The 16,367-nt window shown below is 35.5% G+C and overlaps 1 protein-coding gene across 1 annotated transcript in view; it reads right to left on the bottom strand.

Moving 5' to 3' along the window:
- The window catches only part of NT5DC1 (5'-nucleotidase domain containing 1), a 126,604-nt gene that overhangs the window by 83,185 nt on the left and 27,052 nt on the right, over positions 1-16,367 (bottom strand). The window lies entirely within an intron of this gene.

Genomic DNA, 16,367 nt, shown 5'->3' with positions numbered 1-16,367 from the left:
CTTAAATGAATGTGAAGCTTGTGGATTTATTCTCAAGCAATGATGTAACCAGTCTCCTTACTAAGAAATAATAAAGAACAGAGAAAACTGCATTTTGAAAATCAGCATTCCTTTTTAGCCATCAATTTAATACTATTTAATTTTTTTTAGAAACTCACAATGGAGAGTTATTGAACTCAGATCTTATGATGTAAAAAATCCAAATATTTTGTTGCCGACTCATATCATCATATATCATCTTTCAAAACAAATTCATTTGGAGACATTTAATGGTAAGCAGTTATCAGTATCCTTTGTATTATAACACACTTTGCAGAGGGAGGGGAAGATCCTAAAGAACCTTCCAGTCTATTACAAAGCTTCAAACCCATAGGAAGCTTTTACGTCCTATTACTTTGCTCACATACTAGACTTAAAAGGCACTCTATTTCTCATGTGTCAATCTGATACAAGAATCAAACCTAAGAGTTCATTCACTCTGAGAATATTTCAACATCATACTCCAGCTGAATCCTTTTCCCTTAGATCACGTCCCCACTGCTGGCAAATAGCACATTTTAAAATAAATCCAGGAACTTTCAACAGAGTCGTGCAGACAAGTCAATGCTGTCAGTCTAAGATCCCTGGGTTAAAAAAGGTCTCATTTTGAACCATATGCCGAAGAGAGGTCTTATTCTCCTATCATGCATATTTGTGGCTGGGATATGGGTGAACTAGCTCAAAGTTGTCAGAGACAACTGCAATCACACCCAGTCCCTCTCAAGACTGTATTACTGCTGTGAAGTCTAGGAAATAGTCTGGTGTGTCCCAAAGTCTGGTGTGGATTAAAATTAGCTCTAAGAGTCCATTTACTAGCTTATTGGAAATCAATGTTAATTCAAATACACCCAAATATTTGTGTTCTAAACTTAGAATCCTATATTTAAAGTAATATAGAAAACTAGAAAAGACAAGTTCAACAAACATATTTAGCAGCTCAGTGTATATGAATGGAAGTTGGTGTTCTGTAAGTTTACATTTTAACATTGTAACAAGAATAAATGTTCATTTTCATATTTTCTGTTATAAAAATGGATTCCAATTATATAAAAAACCCTAGAAGTTCAATAATGTTCAAATGTAGAATGGCCAATACCAGGAATAAATTAGCTCTGGATATCCTCATCATTAAAAAAATCAACGACCATACTTATTTGGCAATGATTGTGAAAAATCATAATGAAAAAGCTCCTATCTCTCTAAAATTTTCCCCAAGTTGTAAAAAAGGCTTAAGACATCCCATTCACACCTGCATTTTTATAAAGGGTTAAAAATTTCTTACTGTTATAGATTAAAATCTAGTAGAGAAAATACATCACAACCAAACACTGATATAAATTCAGCCATGCTGCAATTAATGACAAAGTAATAATCCTTCTTGATTTGATTACAACAAAACAAATCATTATAGTTAATTTTTTAAGTAAATGACTTACTTCCTTATAGGCTTATCCATAAAATGATCACTTGTCTTAGGAAAAAGGGCACACTCCCATTCCTTATCTACGGCTAACAAGGATAGTGTAACTTGTTGGCAGTTTTCATAGGGAGAAAAAAACTATAAGTAGTAGAATTAATTCATTCTAAACAAAAAAATCAGAAAAAATGTAGCAGAAAAATGTAGCGCTATTCCTTCTAATGTTATTTATGTTGGTGGAAATTCCTTTAATTATTATCTATGCCAGAGGCAAATTTAGTATGAGTGAAGTATCAGGCATTTTGATATTACTCCTAAATATTATACAAAATAACAAAATCATGTCTCTGGAATTTCACAGTAATAGCAAAATGTGTATGACAGAACCACAGCCTTCTTCCAAATAAGATAAAACCATAATACCTATGTTTTTATCTACCAACTTTCCCACCATAAAACATAAATAGAGAATAGTTAACCTAGGTTTTTTGAGGCATTTGCTTGATTTCCATGTATTCAGACTGACACATGTGTGAAGAGCTGAAGCATCTGGAATAAAGGCCTTTGAATAAGAAAACATCTCCTAGAGCTAGTAAATACAGAACCTTGCATCTTCAGCCTCTGAAGAAGACAGGTGACAAGAAATGAAAAGAAACAAGAAAAGCAGTGCCAAATTATTTTTCAAGGTTTGAAGAACACTATACATTTATTTCACTGATTCCACTGCCATGAGCCTCTTTGAGTTATCATTCTATCAAGATGCCCAGATCGCTAAAGACATTTCTTATTATAAGCACAAAACTTAGTTTTCACCACACACTATAATCTCATTTTCCTGTACGTTTGTTTTCGATTCCAACAGATTTCAACAAAATTACTGGAAACAAGTTACAAGCTCATTGAACATGTTTTAAGAGTAAAAAATGAGTTTGAGAGTGGAATTGGCATTGATGATATATAAAATCCTTAAATATAAAATATGAAACCTGAAACTAAGCAGGAGATACTTTTTCAGTAGACAAATTAGGTTGTGGTTTTGATTTTTATGTTAGTAAATTTTTTTTTTCAACTCAATGCAACCTCTACTACTTTTTCCTAAGATTTTTCCAGGTTAAAAAAAAAGCAAAAATGATGTTTAATAAAACAGAGTTTGTGGTATTCTTGTCTTTTAAAATTAAATTGCTAAAATCGGTGCCCAAAATTCTAAAAAATAAAATGGAACACCTGTGAACTGTACTAACATTAGTTTCATATTTTGAACGGGTATCCATTTAGCCCCCTTACAATGTTTTATAATTCTATTTGTATCATGCATTACAAATCAGCTATGAAGTGAAAATAAGGTAGCAAATTTTTTTTGATTTTTAATCCAACTAACTTCAAAATTTTCCTGTAAAAGGAATTCCTCTTTATTTTTCTAGACTACAGATATACCACATTTACAGTATTTTTCTCAGAAAACCACTTACTAACACAATTAGGACCTGTATGAGGATTTTCGGTAATTAAATGCTGATCATAATCCTCAATTGGAAACATTTTCCTGTTGGAAATCCTGATAACACAAATGTGGTACTAGTTATTATTGCATGAAAATAACTTCTCCTTGAATTCAAATGTCGAATATAAACTTTTGTTAATGATTTATGTAGAACTTTTTCAAGTAAGCCTAGAATTTCAAATTCTGTAAAGAGAATGATCACCTATCTCTATTACAGAAAAGAAAGTCATCAAAAGAAAAATTTAGTGAAACCTTCTCTACCATCATTCAAAGAGGCGCCAGGTCTTTTCTTGAATATACAATGGCATAGAGTCCCACTGGAAAGTTGGGAAAAGAATAACAACCATTAATTTACTGTATCTCAATGAGCTATTTTTTAAAATAGAGTTTTTCTTGGCTAGATAGCTGTAGACAGTATATAAGATGCCATGTATCTGCAAAACACATAACTAATGAAAATCAATATTCAAAATATGGACGGAATGTCAAAAAAACCAATGACAACAACAGACAACTCAATAAAATATGGGCAAAGATACAAACAGGCATTTGAGAGATGACTAAACACAACCGGCCAATAAACATGAAAATATGCTCACCCTCATTAGAAATCAGGAACATGCAAATAAAAATCTAATGAGACAGCATTTTACAACTACTGATTGATAAACCTTAAAATTTAGATGACACCATGTGGTTGTAATTCTTATGCTCTGCTGTAAAACATAACATGACTTTAGCAAATAATCTAGCATTATCTAGTAAAAGAGAAAATATGTATATTCAGTATTATGCTCCTAGTGTACTCCCTAGAAAAATTCTTTTGTGGGCAGCTAGGAAATATGTAAAAGAATGTTTAAAGCAGCATGATTTTTAACAGCAAGCAAATAAAAATAAGCTAAAAATCCATCAGCAGATGAACAAATAAATTCTGATATACCACGGGAAACTATATAGTAGTAGAACATGAACAAACAACAGCCACACACATAGTATAGACAAATCTCAAAAATCATAATGTTGCATCAGAAAATCAAATTGCAGAGGCTCACACACAGTATAGTTCCTTTTAAACAGAATTTAAAAACATGCAATAAAAAAAGTTATTGTGGGCTATGTATGTGTGTGTTTTGGGGGGTGGGATGTGGGAGGCTATCCTTTCTATGATGACAGAGGAATAATAGACACATAATTCAGCAGAGTTACCTACAGGGGGAACACAGGGAATAAGTCAGGGAGGTAGGCACAGGTGCTTCAAGAGTAGCGATAATGTAGGTTTTCTTTAGGTGGGTGGCAGATACATATATGTCCACTTTGTTAATATTCTTTGCTTTTTGTATAAAAGAATTATATATACTATATATACATCAAATACATACATATATATATATACTGTATATACATTATATACATTAAAACAAGGGGTCCTTGTTCTTGAAAACTGTGGAAAGCAATGATGTAAGGCAGGAAGGGGAGACAGGCATAATGTGGCCAGAAGAGCAAAAGAATTGCTTCTACCCTGAGAAAGTACAGCAGCCAAATGATGTAAAACTGCTACATTAGCATTTCAGCTAGCTTATAAGGGATGGAACTTTAGCATAAGTTGATTGATTTAAGTAACCATCAGAGGAAATTAAACAAAAGAGGAGTATTTAAAAATACATGATTGCATGCTCTTGTGGAAAATGCCAACGTAGCATCTGAACCTGGCATCCAAACTCTCTGCTCTGCCACCTACTGGCTTATTGAACCTGTGCAAGTCCTTTACCTGCTGGGCTTCAGTTTCCTTATGTTGGAAGAAAGAGTGATAATATCTGTCACATGAAGTTCCGTGGGTCAAATGAGAAAAGCGAAGTACATGACACACATAAGATACAAAACAAATTCAAGGCCAATCTGACGACAAAGTTGAATCAGATCTAATTAGAGTGTTGATCAGGGAATGCTATTTAAAAAGGGACTGACAGACTCTAGGGCTTTACTAGGGTCTCACAGACAGACAACATTTATACAAATGGCCCTTACCTTGAAGAAGATGACTTAATATTTATAATGTCTCTTAAGAGAAACAAAGTTAAATTCTTATTTCTCACTTTCCTCCCATGACAAGAAATATCTAAAGAACCACAGCTCATTAAAGTGACCCACATATGCACTTTTCAGTTGAAAAATCAGATCCTAAAGTGCTATGAAGTTAAATTTAAAAAGACATATGGGCTCTTTACTGTCATATGCAATGTTTTAAAAAATTATGATAAATTTATCAACACTGCAAGTCAAGTACATTTTAAAAGCAGTTCAACACTGTTATACTGTAGCACACAATACGCATTAAAATGTACAAGAATTTTGATGTATCAGTACTGAGGTAAAATAAAGTCTAAGTATAGATGGCTCTCAAATACAATTATTTCTCAACATTACTGTGAAGTCAGCTTTTAAATGGTATTATCCAAAACATAATAATTGTATTACCCAAAATCTACATGAGTTTAATCAACATTTGTAACAGACAACAAAATTTTAAGTCTTTAAGTTAATCACTCACAAATTGTTACTAGTAGACTGAGCACTTTTCCCCTCACCAAAAAACATACAGTATTTCGTAAGGTTGGTTGTTTCCCACAGGCCACAAAACTCTTAACATTTCCCCCTTAAATTCTCCTACCAGAATTTTTGCCAAATAATTCTTTTCTCATTATACCTGTATTTTTTTAAAGTAGTGCTACATAAGCATACATCTATTTTTTGTAACTGTACTATTTTATCTGTCATCTATGATCAATATGCCTTTTACTAAATTAATCTTTAAAAGCTTTTCTTGGTTACAATACACAAATCCTACTGGTGGCAAAGCTAAAAAGCAATTATAAACTAAATTTACCAATGTGAGAAAGAAAGGTTTATGGGGAAATCAAGCGAAAAGTAGAACTGCAGACAAAACAGAAAATATCCCAATATCTACTCTTACTCTCTTAACATCATATTTGTAGTCAGGTGCAATTCCCCATCATTTTTACCTCAGCCTGAATAAAATATTTTATACAAATATGAAGATCAAAAAATGAAATTCTAAACGTATCCCATTAGAGTATGTAAATTAGTGTACTCTTTACAAAACCAAGCATAGATTCATTCTAATGCTACTCCACCAGCCCCACTCAAAAATTATATCTAAATATTAAACACAAATAGTGAAACTGCTATGAACTCAGAATTAAGAAAAGGTGTTATATCAATGAAACTGTATACTGGAATACAACTTTCTATATACACAATAATGGACTTACCTAAATTTGAAGAAAAAAAGATTATTTGATGAGCATGTTAGTCCCAGTTCAAATAGGGTAATACTAAATTTAAAATGTATTTTATGGCACCAACATAATCACATGACACTTGAGTTCTTTATGTTGTATTTGACAACTCAAAAATAATTTTTCCATTTGAAGGGCAGGAGTGAACTAAAGACAGGACTTCAGTTAAGCTTTAGCTCAGAGTTGAGTTATTCTGAGCATATTAAATCTAAAGAAATAACAGCATTTGAAGAAGTAGGTCAGTGGTCACCTAGGATATATCAACAAGAGAATTCAAATAGCAAGTCAATTCATAAAAAGCTCTCTGCCTTTTCTTTCTTTCTTTCTTTTTTTTTTTTTTTTTTGCGGTACGTGGGCCTCTCACTGTTGTGGCCTCTCCCGTTGTGGAGCACAGGCTCCGGACGCGCAGGCTCAGTGGCCATGGCTCACGAGCCCAGCCGCTCCGCAGCATGTGGGATCTTCCTGGACCGGGGCACAAACCCGCGTCCCCTGCATCGGCAGGCGGACTCTCAACCACTGCGCCACAAGGGAAGCCCTCTCTGCCTTTTCTTTTAAAAACCATCAAACTCTCTGAAGTTGAGAATCCCACACTAAGGTTTCCCCATTTAGGGATCTCTTTTTACAGAACAAAAAGCCCTCACAACTTTTACTACAGCTTATCCGTTGTTAGGATTAAAATATTAGTAATAATTCAAACATCTCCCAAAACATTGAGAATTTTTTAGTAATGCCACCCTGCCTTTCAACCATTATAAAAGACCATGATGGGCTAAAAATAACCATATTAGACACTTCTTCAGGATAAAAGCAAACATATTAACATTAGCACTATTTGCTTTTTAATTAGCTTCTTTTTTAATTAGCAAATTCTAAACTAACCAATTCTAGAACTGAAACAACATGCTCTTTCAGTGGCAAAGAATGAAAACAGTTTCCTTAAATTTGAGAAGCTGATCTGGAAAGCAAGCATAATGAGATTACACTGTCATACAAATTCCTGACAAAGAACAGCCAGCACAGTAGTTCTGAATTTACCAGTGCTATAGTTAAAATTATACTGGGTCCCTTGTAAATCCTTAAGAAATATATCCATAGACAATAATAACTTTACCATCACCTACTGTGTGATCTTGGCTAGGATGCTTAACCTCTCTGGGCCTCAATTCTTCATGTCTAAAGATGGGGATAATAATAGTACCTACTTCATGGGGCTGCTACAAGGAGTAAATGAGATAAATAATGCAAAGTTCTTAGAACTGTATCTAGCACATGATAAACGCTTAATATATGTTAGCTATTCAGGTGGACACTTTCTAACAGATTTCAAAATTCTAAAAGACACTTGATCCTCCATACAAATTTCAGGAAGAGTAAATAAGAGTATTTGTAAAAACATGACCAGGGATGAGCGTAGAGCTAAAGCAGTGCCTGAAGTACAGCTAAAAAATACCTTTCAACTGAATTAAAGTATAATGAAGCTAGAGTAAATATTAAGTATAACTTGTGGAAAATATGTTCGGTAATATGTTATATTACCAAAATTATATTACATTGTTCATTAAATAATGGAGTGATACATTACCTATGGTTTTAATGGAAAAAAGTGAATTCTGCTCAAACATACCTTTGCTAAATACAGGTGTGTGTGTGCATGTACGTGTGTATGTTACTGTTACCCAGAGGACTTAATTAGAGTCATAAAAAATGGGTTTATGTCCGCTTCAGACAAAACTTAAATGTCAGTTTCTGGTACTTACTAAGATTAGCATTTCTTGTAGCTCAAATATTCATTTTTTTGTGATACTGAATGTGATTCTCCAATTTTTCATCTTATAAACTCTAATGTTCTAAAATATCTATCCACTGCCCACCTTCCAAATAATAACTTATTTTCCCTTTAAAGGTCACATATTTCCATACAGGAGGGAAGATGCTAACAGGTAGTTTGGGCAGGGAAAGAATTAATAAATGCTGTCAGTAGTCTATGAGCCCATTTGTATTTCCTGGCATATGTGTTTAATACAGCGAGGATGTGAATGAACGGATATATCAACAAGTAAATGAGGTATGGATGGGTGAAGAAATTTGGAAAATGAAGCACAGGCTTGTCTAAAAAGTTATTCGTTGCTCTAAAACTGTACAGTTCGAGTTTCTGAGACATTTAAAGAAATCCCTTTAAATTCTCGAGAGTATGGGCTCCTCTTCTTTTTCTTTCTCTCTCCATTCAGCCCCTCTCCTGACCTATCCACTTAACTCTACACCTCCAACCATGGCTACCTTGAGAAACACTGTCTTTGGAAAATCTTACTCTGAAATTCTAACTCGATTACCAATAGGACACTGGAAGGTACACAGTCACTAGAACAGGAGCCACAGTCTCTTTTGTGAAATGGCTTTGGAAGCAGTTGTTGATGCTGTGACTTCTCCAAGAATTCCGAGTTATTTTAAGGTAAGACACAGACTGAAAATACCCCAATTCAAACCAACACTGCGCAAAAGGACCCACCCCTGAGTGCCCACAAGTGTGAGGCAAAATGCCCACACTCAATAAATATTGAAACCTGGTCTCCTAAAGCTCTTCATTCATTCATTCAGCAAATATTTACAAGGTCCATGCTTTGTACTAGGCACTACCTGTACAGAGAGGAGTTTCAGTGGTAAATAACCAACAGTCCTTGAATTATATTCAGGAACAATTAAAAAGTGTGATAAGAGGACACCATTGATGATTTGAAAGACGGTTTCACGCCAGAATCCACGACTTCTGCATTCTGAAGAAGCCAGAGTGTTTGGTATCTGTCTCCTCCATTTCACTAAGATCACCAGTAGCAGGTTAGCAGCATCTAACCCAGCAAATGGCACACAGTAGAGACTCAAAGTTTGGCAAACATTTGGGAAGACTGGCGCTATAAAGAGATTCAAGTATAACGTCAGAGGTGTACACTCCTTCAACATCATGGTGGTCATCACCAACACTCACATTTACTGAGCATTCCCCGACACTGTTCTACCACTTCACATATATCTTATTTCATCTTCCAAGGTTCCTAACAAATAAAAATCAGAGAAAACAGGACAGGACCATAGCATGTCTACATTTCAGTCTTACTGGTATCAGAAGTGGCAAGATTTATTTTGACATAGGTGATTAAAGATAATTGATAGAAGCTTAGCACTAAACAGATCATTTGTGGGGAAAATACCACTGTTAATAGTTATTATACCTCCGTGGTATATAAATTTTATATTCTATTTCCTACATTTTCTCTAAGTAGTAATTACTTTAAAAATCTGAAAGCAAGTAAGCAGCCTTTAGGGATTTTACTAATGAGGAAACCAGGTGTAAGAAGGCAGAAGCCAGAGATGGCAGGAAGAGTAACCCTTTAGCACTGGTCCACAGTCAGGGGCAGAGGTCTGCTGGCCAGGTAACAGTTGATTGATTAAAGGTAAGCAGACTGGGGCCCAGCATTACTTAAACTAAAAACACCAGGATGTATTTTAATTGTTAATATGAGTAAGTTACACAGCTATAGGGCATCAGTCTTGAAGGAAGGTTTCTTGGTGGTCTGGTTGCCACCCACAGAAACTGTGCTTCATACCCTCTAGGTAGGTAGTGATCGTGGAGCTGTTCTATGTATTATAATAAGCAGGGGGGCAAAGAGATTTAAATAAAAAGCATTACCCTGTGACTATTCCAATTAATACTTTAATTCTCTAATTTCTCCTTCCAACTTAGCAGACTGCACATGAAAACTGAACTTGTTAATAAAGTAGGAATGTGTTTGAACGGCCGAGACTCTGCTGGATGGCCAAGATCCTTGAAGACCTTAAGTCAAAGAGCCAAGAATCTCTCTCTCTATTTTTTTATTCTTTTTTTATTTTTATTTTTTGCGGTACGCGGGCCTCTCACTGCTGTGGCCTCTCCCATTGTGGAGCACAGGCTCCGGACGCGCAGGCTCAGCGGCCATGGCTCACGGGCCCAGCCGCTCCGCGGCATGTGGGATCTTGCTGGACCAGGGCACAAACCCGTGTCCCCTGCATCGGCAGGCGGACTCTCAACCACTGCGCCACCAGGGAAGCCCCAAAAGCTCTATATTTTTAACTTGGCAGGTTACTATGGAAAGACGATGATGTCATTAACCACCTGAAGCACAAAACTATGAATTCTTTAAGTAATGTGGCAATTTATTGTGCAACAGAAAATAGAATATAAAGCCCTTGTTCCAACTTTCTAAATGACTGGTTTTCTTGACCTGGCCTGAAGTTTCAGGGGTTTTCATCAACACCTGTTTTTTGCATGAATTTCTCCTTTCAAGCCCTCAGCAGGTATCTAACCACTAAACCACATTAGGTTATTTACACAAATGGATCATTTTTAGCTCTTGGGTTCTGTAATAGCACCTATGAATGTTCTTTTAAAACCTTTTCAAGAGGAATGAGGTGCAGCTAGGTGGTGGTGGAAGCTGTGGGCCCCCAAGTGCCCTAACTAAATTTCTGGGCACCTTCCTCATTTCCGCTGTTAAAGACTGAAGGATGATTGAAACAGGAAAGTCAGTATCCTGCTAGGGTAAGGAGATGAACACACCAGCTTAGTCTGTGGAGTTTTCCCTCAATGGGCTCCCTCACCAACAGGTCTTTACTTCATAAATTTAACGCAATTAAACATTAGGGAATGAGACATTCATAACAGAGGAACTAGTTTCCTCCTCTGAAGAATGAAATGATTGATCCAGATAACCTTTAATGTTCCTGAGAGCTCCGAGTCTGAAAGAACAATAACATTCTGAATCAACAGTTTATGTACCTTAGGAGAAATTTTTAAACGTTAAAAAAAACCCTCATGGGTAAACTAAAAAGACAAATGACAAACTGGGAAAAACATATGCAAACTATATCATAAAAAAGAGGTTTGTTTACAGGATACAGAACACTTCTAGGAGAAGTGGGCTAGAAATAAAGTCTTAACTATATGAAAAGATGCTCAACCACACGCTTAGTAAGAGGAATGAAAATTACAAGTAGACCAAGATTCCAATTTTCACTCTAAAATGAGCAAAAATCTAAATGTTCAACAAAAATGAGCAAAAATCTGAAAATTCAACAAAATCTAAACAACACATCCTGTTGGCAAGGCTGCAGGGGCAGGCACTCTCACAGAGTGCTGGTGGAAATGCAAAATGATACAACACCCATGGAGGGGGATTTAATAATATGTAACAAAATCATATATGTATTTACCTTTTGACTCATGAATCCCAGTTCCAAGAATCTCTCCCAAAGATTCAGGCAAACATATATATGTATATGTGTCTGTGTGTGTGTGTCTACACATATATACACACACAGTAGAAGCAACTGCATTAGCAAGAAAGAGGAAATAACACAGATGCCCATCAATAGGGAAATGACTGAAAATACTACAGTATATTCATATAATAGAGTACTACGTAGCTGTAGAAAGGAATGTGGACCATCTTTCTGTGACGTTAGTCAATGATCTTCAAGATAAACTGTTACATTAAAAAAGGTTAAATAAAGTATATATATTAGGATGTGACTTATCAAAGAAATTGGAAGGGGATATGAATGAGTACTTATTTTTATTTATTTATTTATTTATTTATTTATTTATTTATTTTTGTGGTATGCAGGCCTCTCACTGCTGTGGCCTCTCCCGCTGCGGAGCACAGGCTCCGGACACGCAGGCTCAGCGGCCATGGCTCACGGGCCCAGCCGCTCCGCAGCATGTGGGATCTTCCCGGACTGGGGCACGAACCCATGTCCCCTGCATCAGCAGGCGGACTCTCAACCACTGCGCCACCAGGGAAGCCCGAGTACTTATTTTTAAAAACAATTGAAAGATAAACCAAAAACTTTTTTCTTTTAAAAAAAGCTTACTTACAGAAGGAAGGTGAAACACAGGGTGGGTAATAGGTCAGTAATGGAGACCAGATTTCTCTGAATATTCCTCGTTTTGTAAATTTGACTTGGGAAATATGTAATGCATGTCGGAGCTGGCTTGTACTGGCTCTTGGTAAAGGTTCAGGTGTTTTGCGAGCTGGTTGTCTTTACCCTTGTGGTTTGCAATTGGCCATGGTGGGAGTATCTACACCACTGATTACAGCACACAGACCTCCCTAACCCCCAAGAAACATTTATCAGCACACTACAGGAACTTTAGGAAATTACCAAACAAAATTAAATTTTAAAAGAGCATTCTTAAAAATTGAAAGCAAAACAAAACAAACCTAACAGTGAATTGACTGGGTAGCATTACTACATTGAAATGAGCCATTTCAAGGGACCATAAGGCACAGTGATTTGACTATACAGCTATAGTGGAAATACCAAAAGAATTAAAAAATAATCCTAAACCTTTTTCAATACTGTGGTGTGAATGTTGGTATTGTCATTCTAAGAAGTCAAAGTGTTAAGGAATAAAAAGCAAATAAATAACTACATTACTGTCATGAGAATGAGATTTTTAGTGTAGTACTAAGGAGCTAGAAATACAGGTTGCAGGTCACTAAGAAAACACCCTGTGGTCCTCAATCTGAATTAGATGTATTAGTATGAAGTTATGATGTCTAATATGTAATTAACATTACATGAATGAATCCCCTAGCTCTCTCCAGTAAAAAAGCCCAGAAACAATCATCGAACCGGGAACAATGCACACCCTTAGGACCCAGGCACCCAGATTGTGGTCTCCAACTTCTATTTCCCACAAAAGGAACCAAGACTCCCCAATTACAGTTCTGGGTCAGGGCAAGTACAAAATATTGGACGGAAGAAGCTATAAAAGACTCCTCGATCATACCAAAAGGATTCAGAAGCCAACATGAAAAGGTTCCTGCTGACCAAAGATGGAGGAAAAATCTGAGCAATAATAACAACTGCCATGGACTGAAAAACATAAAATGCATTTAAATCCATGAGTTTATAGTGATACTCAAACACCTCACTGTGCCACCTCTGAAGAATGCTAGGAAATATGCTTATTGTTTTATACACTGGTAAAGGTATCTATCCTGCTTTTTCTATACAAACTGTACTTCAGGGTAACCAAATAGTTGGAGTATTTTTCTTTACAGAAGTATTCTAGCTAATAAGCAAAGGAGCAATGGTAGAATTAAGTTACCTAGGTAATGATCATTCTTAGTAATATCACAAAGAGAAACAACCAGCAATAAAAGGTCTCCTGATTGAAATACACCATACCACTGTCTATAAAGTATTCTTGGCCAAAAAGTATTTGTGTGTGTGTGTCTCAAGCCTGAATCAGATTAAACCTCTAGATCTAACTACCAATTTACAGGAAAAACAGGATACAGAGAAGCATGTTAAGTGACAACAAAATCCACATTGTAGGAAACTGTACAGGAAAGATGACCCAGTTTCTCAACAAATAAGCTGTAAAGGGAGAAAAGAGACATGGATAAGAAACCTACATTAACAGGGACATATCAATTAGGGGAAATTCATGAATTTAAGTTGAACAAACAATAAACAATCAGTAAAAAAGTATGAATATGTATGTATGCTACACATGTGCTTGTGTATCTCTACATATGTTTGTGTGTATATATATATGTGTATATACGTGTGTGTATATACACTTACGTGTGTGTGTGTACACACACAATTGGGGAAATCTGAAGTGAACTAAAGCATCTGATAAAATTAAGAAATAACTAATTTTTTATGTTTGATGAAGATACTATTTTAAAGAAAAAGAACTTATCTTCTGGAGAAATATACTGAAATTTCACAGGTGAATTGGTACAATATATGGGATTTAAAAATATGGGGGGTGATGAATGGAAGAAGGATTGAGTGACAGTGACTTGAGATTAGTTTAAGTTGGGTAGTGGGCACAAAGGCATTCACTGTAACCATTCTCTCTACTTCTATGGATAAGACTAAATTTTTCTATAGTAAAGTTAAAAACCATATGAACAAAAACAACAAAAATTATGTATCTAATATTAACAAGCTGGTAACAGAACACTGATAGCAGACTAAGACATTCCAACCTAGAAGTCCCTCATGATCACCTGAGAAGCTTTTTCTAAATATCGTCTCTGAACCACCATGATTTTAATGAACCCCAAAGACAGAAGGAACTGTGTCATGTACCCCAGGACTGTGGAAAGAAGGTTGAGAACCACTGTTTAAACACTGTAAGGGGGGGCGGCTGTACATCATTCGTCCAGTTTTTTATTTCCATGCCTGACATGCAGAAGGTACTCAAGAAATATTTGGTGAATTAATGATACCCTGGGAAGTGAAAATGAACATGCGAGCTTAATAGCAGCTAAATGCTAGATGTGCAAAAAACACTGATATTTGATATTAAAAAGCCACTTAGGTTACTGAGCTTAAAGAGCATGACTTTCTGTTCTTTAAGTACAATGGGTTTTTATCATAAAGCCACAGACTAGTCACTTCCAACAGCTACAAGTAAACTCTTAGGATAAAAATAGTTTTAAATACACAATTGGGTGGGGTGAGGCTAGCAAATATTCTGATTCTACAATCTGTTTTGGACAAGACAGTGTTTCTTATGTGACTAACAAAGCAAACAGTAGTCAGATTCCTTGCGCTGAAATAAGTACACTGTTTGCAAAAAGGGTTGAGCATCCAAGGCTTATTCAATAAAGACACCACATTTTCCAACGTTAAATGGGAATATAGAATGACAAATACCCACATATATTTACATACCCCCCAAAGAAGGCATATGACCACTTGGTATGGATTTTGTCTTGTAATTACTAAATGGAGCCAAGCCCACTGTCTCACCACAGGAAACAGCAAAATACCTCAAGCACAAGAATAATCTAATTTTAAAGCTGGGAGGAGTTTAGAAACCTAATACAAACTTTTCATAGTGTTGAGAAAAAACAGACACCTAGAGAGGTTAAGGTGAAAAGTTCTGGAAATAGAGTAACCACAGAGGAACACTTGGTCTACACAGGTGCACAGAATGAAGGGCCAAGAATTAATCTTTGAACTTTCACATGAGTGATGTCTAGCAGGGTATCGGTCTCAATTACAAACAAATAAGTGTATGCGTGTGTCACCATATATACACACAAAAATACTAGAATATGCACTTCTAATAAATACTTTTAAAACAAATTCTACAGCCTAATATTCAAGGGCATCCATAATGTTACCTCACCTACTTTTTCAAAATCTTTTCCAAATGAACCATAGTAGATAGAAGGCAGCCACTTCTCTCACTTATCTTTGTGGTCTCTTACAGATGTAGTAGAGTAATAGTATAATTACAAAAACTATTGCATAGATCATTTTCAATGATGAAAGAATGATCAGAATATATAGAATGGATAAACAACAAGTTCCTACTGTATAGCACAGGGAACCATATTCATTATCTTGTGATAAACCATAACGGAAAAGAATATTAAAAAAGAATGTATATATGTGTATAACTGAATCACTTTGCTGTACAGCAGAAATTAACACAACACTGGAAATCAACTATACTTCAATAAAAAAAGAATGATTAGAAAATATAATCTTTCCAAGTCTTCTGTAAATCTGAACTGATATAAAAGCCATATTTCATATATATCTGTGACTATTATATAAAGACATATAGGACATTGTAAATTTTTAAATATGGCAACCAATAACATTGTAAGTTTTTAAATATGGCAACCAATACAAGGTTTAAAAGTGAGAGAAGAAAGGAAGGCAGTGAGATGAGTTATCCACTTACATTTCTACAAGGCTTAGTTCAAAATATATACAGAAAATTATATGCAGGGGAGGAGGAAGGGAAGAAAAAGAACAAACCCTTATTTCACCTACTGGTCAAACATTCAATTACTGATCAATCCTGAATCCATACCACTTTAATTCTGCAGAGATTTTTTAAAAAGACGTATCTATACCTATTATGGAATTTTCCTTCTCACCTACTTTATGTGTACAGTTGATGTGATTTAGCTCCAAAATGATGAAATTTAGTAAGAATCAGAATTTGGCCTCTCAACTTCCTGTTATTAGACTCTTTAGGATCCTGAAAACTGATTTAAAGAGTCTCCTAACATTGTTAAAG

This window comes from Stenella coeruleoalba (assembly GCF_951394435.1).
Source record: "Stenella coeruleoalba genome assembly, chromosome: 12".
In the NCBI taxonomy this organism is placed as follows: domain Eukaryota; kingdom Metazoa; phylum Chordata; class Mammalia; order Artiodactyla; family Delphinidae; genus Stenella; species Stenella coeruleoalba.
The sequence above is the reverse complement of the archived record's forward strand: the minus strand, read 5'-3'. Positions and strand labels throughout refer to the sequence as shown.